Below are 15526 nucleotides of genomic sequence, written 5' to 3' on the forward strand. Positions count from 1 at the left end.
GGACAGGAAATGCCGGTTTTCAGCGCATGCGCTGTGCATGCTGAAAACCGGCAATTCCTCCGGGCACACGCGTTGTGCCTGGAATTACTGGGCCAATATCTCCAAATTTGCAGACAACACAAAGCTGGGTGGGCGTGTGTGCTGTGAGGAGGATGCCGAGAAACTCCAGTATGATTGGGACAGGTTGGGTGATTGGGCAAAAGCATGGCAGATGCAATATAACGTGGATAAATGCGAGGTTATCCACTTTGGTGGCAAAAACAGGAAGGCAGATTATTATCTGAATGGCAATAGATTGGGAGAAGGGGAAGTGCAACGAGACCTGGGTGTCCTTGTGCACCAGTCGCTGAAGGTAAGCATGCAGGTGCAGCAGGTGGTTAAGAAGGCAAATGGCATGTTGGCCTTCGTAGCGAGAGGGTTCGAGTACAGGAACAAGGATGTCTTGCTGCAGTTATACAGGGCCTTGGTGAGACCACATCTTGAGTATTGTGTGCAGTTTTGGTCGCCTTATCTGTTGAAGGATCTTCTTGCCATGGAAGGAGTTCAGCGATGATTCACCAGACTGATCCCTGGGATGGCAGGAATGACGTATGAGGAGAGATTGGGTCGATTGGGCTTGTACTCGCTGGAGTTTAGAAGAATGAGAGGGGATCTCATTGAAACTTATAAAACTCTGACAGGACTGGACAGATTAGATGCTGGAAGGATGTTCCCAATGGTCGGGGAGTCCAGAACCAGGGGTCACAGTCTAAGGATAAGGGGTAAGCCATTTAGGACAGAAATGAGGAGGAATTTCTTCACCCAGAGAGTGGTGAACCTGTGGAATTCTCTGCCACAGAGGGCGGTGGAGGCCAATTCATTAAATATATTCAACAAGGAGTTGGATATATTTCTTAAGGCTAAAGGGTTCAAGGGGTATGGGGAGAAAGCAGGGACCGGGTACTGAATTTGGATGATCAGCCACGATCGCATTGAATGGTGGAGCAGGCTCGAGGGGCCGAATGGCCTACTCCTGCTCCTATCTTCTATGTTTCTATGTTTAAATGTAACATTGCCAAATTTGCTGATGATACAAAGCTAGGTGGCAGTGTCAGTTGTGAAGAGGATGTGAAGAGGCTTCAAGGAGATCTCGACAGGCTCAGTGAGTGGGCGAGAACATTGCAGATGGAATATAATTTGGATAAATGTGAAGTTATCCACTTTGGTAGAAAAAACAGAAAGGCAGAGTATTTCCTAAATGGTGAAAGATTGGGGAATGCAGATGCTCAAAGGGACCTGGGTGTCCTTGTACATGAGTCACTGAAAGTGAATGTGCAGGTGCAGCAAGCCATTAGGAAGGCAAATGGTATGCTGGCCTTCATTACAAGAGGATTTGAGAACAGGAGTAAAAAAGTCTTACTCCAATTATATAGGGCCTTGGTGAGACCACACCTGGAGTACTGTGTACAATTTTGGTCTCCTTACCTAAGGAAGGATATACTTGCCATAGAGGGAGTGCAACGAAGGTTCACGAGATTGATTCCTGGGATGGCGGGACTGTTGTATGAGAAGAGATTGAGTAAACTAGGCCTGTATTCTCTTGAATTCAGAAGAATGAGAGGGGATCTCATTGAAGCATACATAATTATTACAGGGCTTGATAGGGTGGATGCTGGGAGAATGTTTCCCTTGGCTGGGGAGTCTAGAACCAGGGGCCACAGCCTCAGGATAAAGGGTAGGCCATTCAGGACTGAGATGAGAAGACATTTCTTCACACAGAGGGTGGTGAATCTTTGGAATTCTCTACCCCAGAGGGCAGTGGAGGCTCAGTTATTGGGTATATTCAAAACAGAGATCGATAGATTTCTGACTAGTAAGGGCATCAAGGGATATGGCGATAGGGCCGGTGAATGGAGTTGATACATAGATACATAGAAGATAGGAGCAGGAGTAGGCCATTCGGCCCTTCGTGCCTGCTCCGCCATTTAATGAGATCATGGCTGATCCTTTAATTCAGTATCCCGTCCCCGCCTTCTCTCCGTAACCCTTAACCCCTTTTGCCCGTAGAAATGTATCTAATTCCCTCTTAAATATATTTAATGAGCTGGCATACACTGCCCTCTGTGGCAATGAGTTCCACAGGTTCACCACTCTCTGAGTGAAGAAATTCCCCCTCATCTCTGTCCTAAATGGTTTAGCCCTTATCCTTAAATTATGTCCCCTAGTTCTGTTCTCACCCGCCAAGGGAAACATTCCTTCTGCATCCAGTCTGTCTAGACCTGTCAGAATTTTATACACTTCTATGAGGTCCCCTCTCAATCTTCTAAACTCCAGTGTGTACATCCCTAAACTACATAGTCTCTCCTCATAGGTCATTCCCGCCATTCCTGGTATCAGCCTGGTGAATCGCCGCTGCACCCCCTCCATGGCAAGAACATCCTTCCTCAGATGAGGCGACCAAAACTGTACACAGTACTCGAGGTGTGGTCTCACCAGTGCCCTGTACAGCTGCAGCAAGGTATCCCTGTTCCTGTATTCTAACCCTTTTGCTATGAAGGCCAGCATACCGTTTGCCTTCTTGACCGCCTGTTGCACCTGCATGCTCGCCTTCAGTGACTGGTGTACAAGAACACCCAGGTCTCTCTGTACTTCCCCCTCTCCCAATCTATTGCCATTTAAATAATAATTTGCCCTCCCGTTCCTGCACCCAAGGTGGATAACTTCGCACTTGTCCACATTATAGTGCATCTGCCATTTATCCGCCCAATCGCCCAGTCTGTCCAAATCGCTCTGGAGCTTCCTGGTCTCTTCCTCTGAGCCCACCCCCCCTCCTAGTTTAGTGTCGTCTGCAAATTTGGAAATGCTGCATCCGACTCCCTGATCCAGGTCATTAATGTAAATTGTGAACAGCTGGGGGCCTAGGACAGATCCCTGTGGTACCCCACTTGTTACTGCCTGCCATTCAGAAAATGAGCCGTTTATTCCAACTCTCTGTTTTCTATCTGACAGCCAGTTCCCTATCCACGCCAAAACTTTCCCCTTTATCCCATGAGCCTCAATTTTCCATGCTAATCTTTTATGTGGGACCTTATCGAAGGCCTTTTGGAAGTCCAGGTACACCACATCTACTGGCTCTCCCCCATCTATTCTACCAGTTACTCCCTCAAAAAATTCCAATAGATTAGTCAAGCACGATTTACCCTTTGTAAATCCATGTTGACTCTGTCCTATCCTGTCCCCATTTGCTAAGTGCTCCGCTATTTCATCCTTAATGATGGACTCCAGCATTTTGCCCACAACTGATGTAAGGCTTACAGGTCTGTAATTACCTGCTTTTTCCCTACCCCCCTTTTTGAATTGAGGCAGAAGATCAGCCATGATCTCATTGAATGGCGGAGCAGGCTCGAATGGCCGACTCATGCTCCTATTACTTATGTTCTTAAACCTTTATAAATCACTGGTTAGGCACCAGCTGGAGTATTGTGTCCAATTCTGGGCACTGCACTTTATGAAGGATGTCAAGGCCTTGGAGAGGGTGCAGAGGAGATTTACCAGGATGGTTCCAGGGACGAGGGACTTCAGTTATGTGGAAAAACTGAAGAAGCTGGGGTTGTTATCCTTAGAGCAGAAGGTTAAGGAGAGATTTAATAGAGGCATTCAAAATCATGAAGGGTTTGGATAGAGTAAAGAGAAACTGTTTCCAGCGGCAGGAGGGTCGGTAACCAGAGGACACAGATTGAAGATAATCGGTAAAAGAACCAGAGGGGAGATGAGGAAACAGTTTTTTACGCAGCAAGTTGTTGTGATCTGGAATGTGCTGCCTGAAAGGGCGGTGGAAGCAGATTCAATAGTAACTTTCAAAAGAGAATTGGATCGATACTTTAAGGGGAAAAATTTGCAGGGATATGAGGGGAGTGGGATTAATTGGAGAGCTCTTTCAAAGACTTCAAGGGTTAAGTTATGAGGAGAGATTACACAAACTAGGGTTGTATTCCCTAGAATTTAGAAGGTTAAGGGGCGATCTGATGGAAGTTTTCAAGATATTGAGGGGAAATAGAGAGGGGCGATAGAGAGAAACTATTTCCGCTGGTTGGGGATTCTAGGACTGGGGGAATAGTCTAAAAATTAGAGCCAGACCTTTCAGGAGTGAAATTAGGAAACACTTCTACACACAAAGGGTGGTAGAGGTTTCAAACTCTCTTCCGCAAACGGCAATTGATGCTGGATCAATTGTTCATTTTAAATCGGAGACTGATAGATTTTTGTTAACCAAAGGTATTAAGGGATATGGGCCAAAGGCGGGTGTATGGAGTGAGGCTGCAGACCAGCCATGATCTCATTGAATGGCGGAGCAGGCTCGAGGGACAGAATGGCCTACTCCTGCACTGTATAGAAACATAGAAGATAGGAGCAGGAGTAGGCCATTCGGCCCCTCGAGCCTGCTCCACCATTCAATGAGATCATTGCTGATCATCCAAATTCAGTACCCGGTCCCTGCCTTCTCCCCATACCCCTTGAACCCTTTAGCCTCAAGAAATATATCTAACTCCTTCTTGAATATATTTAATGAATCGGCCTCAACTGCCTTCTGTGGTAGAGAATTCCACAGGTTCACCACTCTCTCGGTGAAGAAATTCCTCCTCATCTTTGTCCTAATTGGCTTACCCCTTATCCTTAGACTGTGACCCCTGGTTCTGGACTCCCCGATCATCGGGAACAGCCTTCCTGCATCTAGTTTGTCTAGTCCTGTTAGAATTTTATAAGTTTCAATGAGATCCCCTCTCATTCTTCTAAACTCCAGCGAGTATAAGCCCAATCGACCCAATCTCTCCTCATACGTCATTCCTGCCATCCCAGGTTTCAGTCTGGCGAATCTTCGCTGCACTCCCTCCATGGCAAGAACATCCTTCCTCAGATAAGGTGACCAAAACTGCACACAATACTCAAGGTGTGGTCTCACCAAGGCCCTGTACAACTGCAGCAAGACATCCTTGCTCCTGTACTCGAACCCTCTCGCTATGAAGGCCAACATACCATTTGCCTTCTTAACCGCCTGCTGCACCTGCATGCTTACCTTCGGCGACTGGCGCACAAGGACGCCCAGGTCTCGTTGCACTTCCCCTTCTCCCAATCTATTGCCGTTCAGATAATAATCCGCCTTCCTGTTTTTGCCACCAAAGTGGATAACCTCGCATTTATCCACATTATATTGCATCTGCCATGCTTCTGCCCAATCACCTAACCTGTCCAAATCATACTGGAGTTTCTCGGCATCCTCCTCACAGCACACACGCCCACCCAGCTTTGTGATATCTGCAAACTTGGAAATATTACATCTAGTTCCCTCGTCTAGATCATTAATATATATTGTGAATAGCTGCGGTCCTAGGACCGATCCCTGCGATATTGCTCTATAATTCTTTAAAATAGGCTTTGCTGACTTAGCAAACCTTATTTGCTTTGCTGTTTTTTGGCTGACTCAATAAAAGTGTTTTTTTGGCTGTATGCAGGTATTTAATTGAATTAGTTCAGGCTTGCTGTCAGTCCTGGCCCTGGTCCCGCCCCTTCCTGCATCTCATTGGCTGACACCGCTGTCAATCGACACCACGAGGGGGAAGGGAGGGTGATTGACAGGTGACGATTGACAGAGCGCCTGCCCGCGCTGTGATTGGTGCAGGGGAAGGCAAGTGGGCGTGTCCGGCCCCCAGGCCCACGTGGGGAAGTCAAAGGCTGGCTGGAGCGCATGCGCACCCCACTCATCCTCCGGCATTTCCGCTACCTCCAAAGTGATCCCACCACCAAACGTATCTTCCCCTCCCCTCCCCTTTCAGCATTCCGCAGGGACCGCTCCCTCCGAGACACCCTAGTCCACTCCTCTATCACCCCAAACAGCCCTTCCTCTTCGCCTGGCACCTTCCCGTGCAAGCGGAGGAGATGTAACACCTGCCCCTATAACTCCCCCCTTCCCACTGTCCAGGGCCCCAAACACCCCTTCCAGGTGAAACAGCGATTTACTTGTACTTCTCACAATCTAGTATACTGTATTCGCTGCTCACGATGCGGTCTCCTCTACATTGGGGAGACCAAACGCAGATTGGGTGACCGCTTTGCGGAACACCTCCGTTCAGTCCGTAAGGGTGACCCCGAGCTTCCGGTCGCCTGTCATTTTAATTCACCGCTCCATTCCCACTCGGACCTCACCGTCCTTGGCCTCTTGTATTGTTCCACGGAAGCTCAACGTAAACCCGAGGAACAGCACCTCATCTTCCGATTAGGCAGTCTGCAGCCTTCCAGTCTCAATATCGAGTTCAACAATTTCAGATCATAAGCTCGGCCCCCTTTTCATTTTCTCTTGTAATTGTTCCACTCCTTTCCCGCCCCCCCCACTTTCCTTTTGTTTCTCTCTCACACCTGGCAGCTATCTTTTGCCCTGCCAGTACACTTTACACCTAATCCCAGCCTATTACCATCTCGTCTAGCTTCTAATCTCTTTTACTTCTTTTGTTTCTTTTATTCTTTTGTCCGATCGCAGCCCTGCCTCCGCTCTAGTTTCTTTTCTTTCCAGTTTTGAAGAAGGGTCCAACCCGAAACGTCAACTCAAATTTCTCTCCACGGATGTTGCCTGACCTGCTGAGTTTTTCCAGCATTTTCTGTTGTTATTTCGGATTTCCAACATCTGCAGTATTTTGCTATCGCACCGTTGGGAAGCTTTTCAAAAAAAATTTTATTTCCGAAACAAATTGAAAATACAAATTACCTGCCCCAACCTCCTCCGCTCTAAAGTGCGATTATTATTATTATTGTTTTTCCTCATTTGTGTGGGGTGTCTTTTTTTTACCTTGCGGTGGCGTGCGCCGATCCAACCCCTGGGCGTTGCGTGCTGGCGTCAGCGCGTAATCGGAGTGGGGGTGTGATTGACGCGAGGCGCCCGCCAATCAGGAGCGCGGTAAACGCTGGGCGGACCCGGCGGGCTGACGGTCCTCCAGGCAATTGCGGCGCGGTAGGGGGGGCGGGACCTCGGTGGGCTGCGTGCGCCGATCCAACCGACCCACTGGGCGTTGCGTGCTGGCGTCAGCGCGTAAGCAGCGGGAGGGGGGGGGGGGGGGATTGATTGACCCGACGCGCCCCCCAATCAGGAGCGCGGAAAACGCTGGGAGGACCGGGCGGGAGGGGGGCGGGACCCCGGTGGGCTGCGTGCGCCGCTTTCCTGCTTTCATTGTCTGCAGGAGCTGTTAAAGGGAAGGGGAGGAGGGGATGGGGAAAAAACCCAGCTTGTGAGTGTTTATTCCTTTGCATTACCTTTAGTGCAAGGCTATTCATCAATTGCATTCATTTTTTAAAAAGTGAACCTTTTCTCTTTTTGACTTTTATCCAGAACAAAGAGCCCTGGTGCTGTGAACATTTTGGTGGGCAGCCACTTTTAAAGGGACAAAGACCAGCATTCTTCCTCCTCTCTCTCTTGTGAGTATTTGTGGTGGGTGAGAGGGTGGGGGAGGGGGGTGAGTCAAAGGGGACTGCGGCCCCTTTTCCAAAAAAATTATTGCTTGGCCATTTAAAGGGGAATGGTGCCCCCCAGGTATTTAAAGGGGCAGTGCCTCTGTATCATGTAAGAGCAGGGAGGTTCTGCTGAACTGTACAAAAACACCAGTTAGGTCACTGCGTGCAGTTCTGGTTGTCCCCATTGCAGGAAAGATGTGACTGTGCTCCAGACGGGAGATTTATGAGGATGTTGCCAGGACTAGAGAATTTCAGCTACAAGGAAAGATTGAATACATAGAAGATAGGAGCAGGAGTAGGCCATTCAGCCCCTCGAGCCTGCTCCGCCATTCAATGCGATCATGGCTGATTCATCCAAATTCAGTATCCGGTCCCTGCCTTCTCCCCATATCCCTTGATCCCTTTAGCATTAAGAAGTATATCTAACTCCTTCTTGAATATATTTAATGAATTGGCCTCTACTGCCTTCTGTGGTAGAGAATTCCACAAGTTCACCACTCTCTGGGGGAAGAAATTCATCCTCATCTCTGGCCTAAATGGCTTACCCCTTATCTTTAGACTGTGACCCCTGGTTCTGGACTCCCCCGCCATCGGGAACATCCTTCCTGCATCTAGTCTTGATAGAATGTTATAAGTTTCAATGAGATCCCCTCTCATTCTTCTAAACTCCAGCGAGTATAAGCCCAATCGACCCAATCTCTCCTCATACGTCATTCCTGCCATCCCAGGTATCAGTCTGGTGAATCTTCGCTGCGCTCCCTCCATGGCAAGAACATCCTGTTAGATCCAGGTATCTTAATGTTGTGTCCTTCAATAATCAGACAAAGACTGCAGGGAACGATCAACAGGTGTTTACTGAATGAGGGTTCAAACTGCAACTGACTGTACCACTACTCAGGGTTTATATACAGGTGTGGTCACTGCCGGTACTACAGGATACAGGAGCTGTAAAAAGTAGTTCTCCCCCTTAAAGGTACATACATTACAATTCCTCCCCTTTTAGATTAACAGCACCATAACACTCATTTAACAATTAAATATCAAACTAATTACAATTAACACTTTTAACATGCAACATTAACTGGAAATAGTCTATTTATAAATTCAGTCTTTGGGGAGGCTTCCTGATTCTTTCTGGATAGTACCTTTCCCAAGTGTCTCGCTCTTGGTGCGGAGGCGATTCTAACACCCTGTCGTCAGTTGATTCATCAGCTTCCAATGCTATTGTTTCTGAGGTAGATGCGACCTGTACGTCGGGTTCCTCACCAGGTACGTATGGCCGAGACATGGGGTTGACTCGTTCCTGTGACTCTAGGATCTGGTCAGCATGGCGTCTCACAATGTTCTCCCCAACATCCACTGTGTACATTAGTGGCCCCTGCCGTGTGCATATTGTTCCTGGTTGCCATTTCTCTGTTCGGTAGTCGCGGGCCAAGACTGGTTGCCCTACATTGAAGCTCCTTGTCGGCTTCTCATTGATGTGCTGGAATTGCTTATTCTCAACATCTCTTCGTACATTTGGTCTGAGCAAATCCAGACGACATCTCAACCTTCGGTTAAAGAACATCATGGCCGGGGCCTGGTTGGTGACTGCATGTGTCGCATTTCTGTAGGCTAACAGGAAATTGTCCACCTTATGCTGCAGTGGAATGTCGTCATCGCACATGGCCTTTACTGCTTTTTTAAAGGTTTGTACGAACCTCTCAGCCAATCCATTTGTGGCTGGATGATACGGGGCGGATGTGTAATGCATTACCCCATTCCTTTTCATAAATCTTCGAAACTCTTCGGACACAAACTGTGGTCCGTTATCAGAGCAAATCTGCTCTGGCAAGCCGTTCCTGGCAAAAATGGTCCGTAGCACTGCAACAATTTTCTCCGAGATGGTGGAGGACATTTTGATCACCTCAGGCCATTTCGAGTGCGCATCCACTGCTATTAAGAACATTGAGTCCATGAATGGACCAGCAAAATCCATATGCACCCGTTGCCATAGAGATGAGGGCCACTCCCATGGGTGTAGAGGGGCATGTGGTGGTGCATTTTGGACCTTCTGGCATCCCGAACAGCTCTTTGTCAGGTCCTCGATTTGCTGATCGATCCCCGGCCACCACACATAAGCCCTAGCAAGGCTTTTCATTTTCACCCCTCCCAGATGACCTTCGTGAAGCTCATTGAGCACTCTCCCTTAACTTGGATGAAATTACCACTCGGGATCCACACATCAGGGTCCCCTGGCACACTGACAGCTGTTCTCTTCTGGATGAGAATGCTGGCAACAGTGAGTCGCCACGTGCTGGCCATCCCTTCACCGTCAAATCATATACCCGAGACAGTGTCGGGTCATAGAGTCATAGAGTTATACAGCACGGATAGAGGCCTTTCGGCCCATCGTGTCCGTGCCGGCCATCAAGCCCTGTCTGATCTAATCCCATATTCCAGCATTTGGTCCGTAGCCTTGTATGTTATGGCATTTCAAGTGCTCATCCAAATGCTTCTTAAATGTTGTGAGGGTTCCTGCCTCCACAACCCTTTCAGGCAGTGAGTTCCAGACTCCAACCACCCTCTGGGTGAAAAAGTTCTTTCTCAAATCCCCTCTAAACCTCCCGCCCTTTACCTTGAATCTATGCCCCCTAGTTATTGACCCTTCTACTAAGGGAAAAAGCTCCTCAGTATCCATCCTATCTATGCCCTCAAAATTTTGTACACCTCAATCATGTCCCCCCTCAGCCTCCTCTGCTCCAAGGAAAACAAACCCAATCTGCCCAGTCTTTCTTCATAGCTGAAGCGCTCCAGCCCTGGTAACATCCTGGTGAATCTCCTCTGCACCCTCTCCAAAGCGATCACATCCTTCCTGTAGTGTGGCGACCAGAACTGCACACAGTATTCCACCTTTTTTACCACCTTATCCACCTGTTCCGCCGCCTTCAGGGATCTGTGTACTTACACACCCAGATCCCTCTGCCCCTCCGTCTTGCCTAGGGTCTTACCATTCATTGTGTATTCCCTTGCCTTGTTAGTCCCCCCAAAGTGCATCACCTCGCACTTTTCCGGGTTAAATTCCATTTGCCACTGTTCCGCCCATCTGACCAACCCATCTATATCGTCCTGCAGACTGAGGCTACCCTCCTCGCTATTTACCACCCTACCAATTTTTGTATCATCCGCGAACTTACTGATCATACCTTTTACATTCATATCCAAGTCATTAATGTAGACCACAAACAGCAAGGGACCCAGCACCGATCCCTGTGGCACCCCACTGGCCACAGGCTTCCAGTCACAAAAACAACCTTCGACCATCACCCTCTGCCTTCTGCCACTAAGCCAGTTTTGTATCCAATGTGCCAAGGCACCCTGGATTCCATGGGCTCTTACCTTCTTGACCAGTCTCCTGTGCGGGACTTTATCGAAGGCCTTACTGAAATCCATGTATACCACATTCACTGCGTTACCCACATCCACTGCGTTACCCTCATCCACACACCTAGTCACCCCCTCAAAAAATTCAATCAAATTAGTCAGACATGATCTTCCCTTGACAAAGCCATGTTGACTATCCCTGATTAATCCTTGTCTCTCCAAGTGGAGACTAATTTTGTCCCTCAGAATTTTTTCCAATAATTTTCCTACCACTGATGTTAGGTTCACTGGCCTGTAGTTCCCCGGTTTTTCCCTACTTCCCTTCTTGAATAATGGTCCTACATTAGCGGTTCTCCAGTCCTCTGGCACATCCCCTGTGGCCAGAGAGGTCCTCAATATATGTGTTAGAGCCCCCGCAATCTCTTCCTTTGCCTCACACAGCAGCCTGGGATACATTTCATCCGGGCCTGGGGATTTATCCATTTTTAGGCCTGCTAAAACCGCCAATACCTCCTCCCTCTCGATGTTAATATGTTCGAGCATATCACAGTCCCCCCGCCCTATTTCTATGTCTACATCGTCCTCCTCCATAGTGAAAACAGATGCAAAAAATTCATTTAGAACCCCTCCTACATCTTCCGGCTCCACACACACATTGCCACTTTTGTCCCTAATGGGCCCTATTTTTTCCCTAGTTCTCCTCTTACCCTTAATATACTCATAAAACATCTTAGGATTTTCCTTTATTTTGCTCGCCAGTGTTATTTCATGGCCCCTCCTTGATCTCCTAATTTCTTTTTTAAGTATCCCCCTGCACTTTTTGTACTCCTCTAGGGCTTCCTCCGTCTTTAGCCTTTTGTATCTGCCAAAAGCCCTCCTTTTTTTCCAAATCCATTCTCGTATATCCCCTGACATCCAAGGTTCCCTGTGGTTTTTGGAACCACCCTTGACCTTTACAGGAACATGTTGCCATTGTATGATCTCAATCTCCCTTCTGAAAGCCTCCCATTGCTCCGATGCGGATTTTCCTACAAGTAGCTGATCCCAGTCCCTTTTGGCCAGATCCTGCCTTATCCTATTAAAATCGGCCTTCCCCCAATTTAGAACCTTTATTTCCGGCCCATCCCTGTCCTTTTCCATGACCACCTTAAATCTCACCATATTATGGTCACTGTCACCGAAGTGCTCACCTACTAGCACTTTTTCCACTTGGCCGGCCACATTCCCTAGAATTAGGTCCAGTGCCGCCCCCTCTCTTGTAGGACTTTCTACATGCTGGCTCAAAAAGCTCTCCTGGATGCACTTTAAGAATTCTACACCCTCTGAACCTTTCACACTTTGACTACCCCAGTTAATATTGGGGAAGTTGAAATCCCCCATTATTATTACCCTATTATTTGCACATTTCTCTGAGATTTGCCTACATATCTGTTCCTCTATCTCCCCCTGACTGTTTGGAGGCCTATAGTACACTCCCAGCAAAGTGCTTGCCCCCTTTTTGTTTTTAAGCTCCACCCATATGGCCTCATTAGAGGAACCTGCTAATATATCATCCCTCCTTACTGCAGTAATTGACTCCTTAATTAATATTGCGACACCCCCTCCTCTTTTACCTCCCCCTCTGTCTCGCCTGAAGATTCTGTACCCCGGAATATTGAGCTGCCAGTCTTGCCCCTCCCTCAACCGTGTCTCCGTGATAGCAACAATATCATACTCCCATGTGTTTATCAACACCTTCAGTTCATCCACCTTATTTGCAAGACTCCTTGCATTAAAATAGATGCCATCCAGCCTTGCCCTTATATATTTGCCCTGTCTACCAAGCTGACTTGTTTTTTTCTCTATAATTGGCAGCACATACCCCCTATTTCAGCTCCCCTCTGTATCCCATCCCCCTGCCAAGTTAGTTTAAACCCCCCCCAACAGTGCTAGCAAACCTCCCTGCAAGGATATTTGTCCCGCTCTGGTTCAGGTGCAACCCGTCCGACTTGTACAAGTCCCACCTTTCCCAGAAGCAGGCCCAGTGATCCAGGAAACTAAAACCCTCCCTCCTACACCAACTCTTTAGCCACGCATTCATCTGCACTATCCTCCTATTCCTATACTCACTAGCACGTGGCACTGGGAGTAATCCAGAGATTACAACCTTTGAGGTCCTGCGCTTTAATCTGTTACCTAGCTCCCTAAATTCTTGATGCAGGACCTCATCCCCCTTCCTACCTATGTCGTTGGTCCCAATGTGGACCACGACCTCTGCCTGCTCACCCTCCCCCTTAAGAATGCCCTGTAGCCGCTCTGACATCCATGACCCTGGCCCCAGGGAGGCAACAAACCATCCTGGAGTCACGTTTGCGGCCACAGAAACGCCTATCTGTTCCCCTTACGATAGAATCCCCTACCACTATTGCTCTCCCACTCTTTTTCCTCCCTTCCTGAGCAGCAGAAGCGTCCCTGGTGCCAGGAAGCTGGCTGCTGCTGCCTTCCCCTGGTGAGTCATCCCCCTCAACAGTATCCAACTTGGTATACCTGTTTGAAAGGGGGATGTCCGCAGGGGTTCCCTGCACTTCCTGCCTGCCTCTGTTGCTCCGCCTGATGGTCACCCACTTTCTTTCTGCCTGTGCAGCCCTACCCTGAGGCGTGAACAACTCGCTAAATGTGCTATCCACGACCCTCTCAGCATCGCGCATGCTCCAAAATTCATCCACCCGCAGCTCGAGCGCCGCAATGCGTTCTACAAGTAGCTGCAGCTGGATGCATTTCCCGCACACATGGTCGTCAGGGACATTGGCAGCGTCCCTGACTTCCCACATGGAGCAAGAGGAGCAGAACACGGGTCTGAACTCTCCTGCCATGACTTACTCCTTTAATTAATTAAAAAATTTATTCAATACCCCAGTTACAGGTATACTCTAGGGCGCTTTATTTACCAACTGTCCCCACTACACCACAGAGACCCTAGAAATTTAACACCACAGAATTCAAGCTTGTATTGAAAAGAGAGAAATACTCACCAACCAATCACTTACCTGCTTCCTGCTGACGTCACACTTGGACTACTTTTTACCTCTCTCCCGGAACCTGGATTGGTATGCCTCGGTGCCTCTGACTGCTCCTTAAATACCTCTCCCGCCTCGGGCTGCTCCCGCGCAGGTCCGCTGCTTCTCCGGTCTCGGGGCTGTGGGCCTCGGTGCCTCTGACTGCTCCTTAAATACCTCTCCCACCTCGGGCTGCTCCCGCGCAGGTCCGCTGCTTCTCCGGTCTCGGGGCTGTGGGCCTCGGTGCCTCTGACTGCTCCTTAAATACCTCTCCCACCTCGGGCTGCTCCCGGGTCATTTCGGGTCTCCTTCTCTATACCAGCGTTAGTTACTGGCAAGCATTCAATTATAGTCGAATGAAATATTTTGACAGGATCCACTGCTGGTGCTTCCTCCGCAGTAGGCAGTGGCAGGCGTGATAGCCCATCAGCGTTTCCATGCTGTTTCGTGCCCTTGTACTCGATATCATATTGGTGCGCCCCTAGAAAAAGGGACCATCTTTGTAGCCGTTGCGCAGTCATCACCGGAACGCCCTTCTTTGGATTAAAGATGGAGACAAGTAGTCAGTCAGCAAGGTGAACTTCTGCCCGTGCAGATAGTGATTGAACTTTTTCACTCCCCACACTAGGCTGAGAGCCTCCCTGTCAATCTGGGCGTAGTTACGCTCGGCTGAGGTTAGTGACCGAGACGCAAAGGCTACTGGCCTCTCCGAGCCGTCTGGGAATTTGTGCGACAGCACCGCTCCAATGCCATAGGGTGATGCATCACACGCCAACCGAATTGGTGGTGCTGGGTTGAAATGAGCCAACACCTCTTTCGATGTGATCAATGCTTTGCTCTTCTGGAAAGCTCGTTTACATTCGTCACTCCACTTCCATGGTACCCCCATTTGCAGTCGGGTGTTCAGTGGGTGTAGTACGGTAGACAAATTCGGGAAGAACTTATGGTAGTAGTTCACCAGCCTGAGGAACGACCTCAGTTGTGACACATTTTCCGGTGCTGGAGCCTTGACTACTGCCTCAATCTTTTCAGGGGACTTATGTAACCCCTCTTTATCAATAACGTGGCCACAATACGAGATCTGCTCCTGGAAAAACTCGCATTTGTGGCGATTAGCTCGGAGCCCATATTCCTTCAATCTAGTGAGCACCTGCTCCAGGTTGGCGAGGTGATCACTGTCATTTTCGCCCGTGACCAGGATGTCGTCCAAATAACACTGGGCCCCTGGAATCCCTTGCAGGACTTGTTCCATTGCCCTTTGCCAAATAGCCGGAGCTGATGCTACCCCGAACACCAGCCGGTTGTATTGGTAGAGACCTTTATGAGTGTTGATCGTGAGGTACTGTTTCGAGGCTTCTTCTGCCTCCATTTGCAGGTACGCCTGGGCCAGATCAATCTTAGTGAAGCGTTTCCCTCCAGATAGCGAGGCGAAAATATCTTCAATCCGCGGAAGCGGATATTGTACAGTGTGAAGGACTGGGTTCATTGTCATCTTAAAGTCCCCACAGATGCAAACCTTCTTTGGTTCCCCAGACGTATTACTCAATGACCTCTTCATTACAGGAACGATGGGTGTAGCCCACTCGCTCCAGTCCACTTTGGACAGTACTCGTGAACGTTCCAAACCTTCCAGCTCTGCTTCGACGGCTGGG

At 48.8% G+C, this 15526-nt stretch overlaps 1 protein-coding gene across 1 annotated transcript in view; it reads left to right on the forward strand.

Moving 5' to 3' along the window:
• The first annotated feature begins 7236 nt into the window (after positions 1-7236).
• Positions 7237-15526, forward strand: part of LOC147114439 (uncharacterized) — a 36131-nt gene continuing 27841 nt past the window's right edge. The window contains exon 1 of the mRNA XM_085992145.1: positions 7237-7440. The gene's annotated coding sequence lies outside the window, so the exon portion shown is untranslated. The remainder of the gene's footprint in view (positions 7441-15526) is intronic.

Source organism: Somniosus microcephalus, chromosome 7 (assembly GCF_052327205.1).
Source record: "Somniosus microcephalus isolate GS21.2 chromosome 7, FLI_Smic_1.0, whole genome shotgun sequence".
Lineage (NCBI taxonomy): Eukaryota > Metazoa > Chordata > Chondrichthyes > Squaliformes > Somniosidae > Somniosus > Somniosus microcephalus.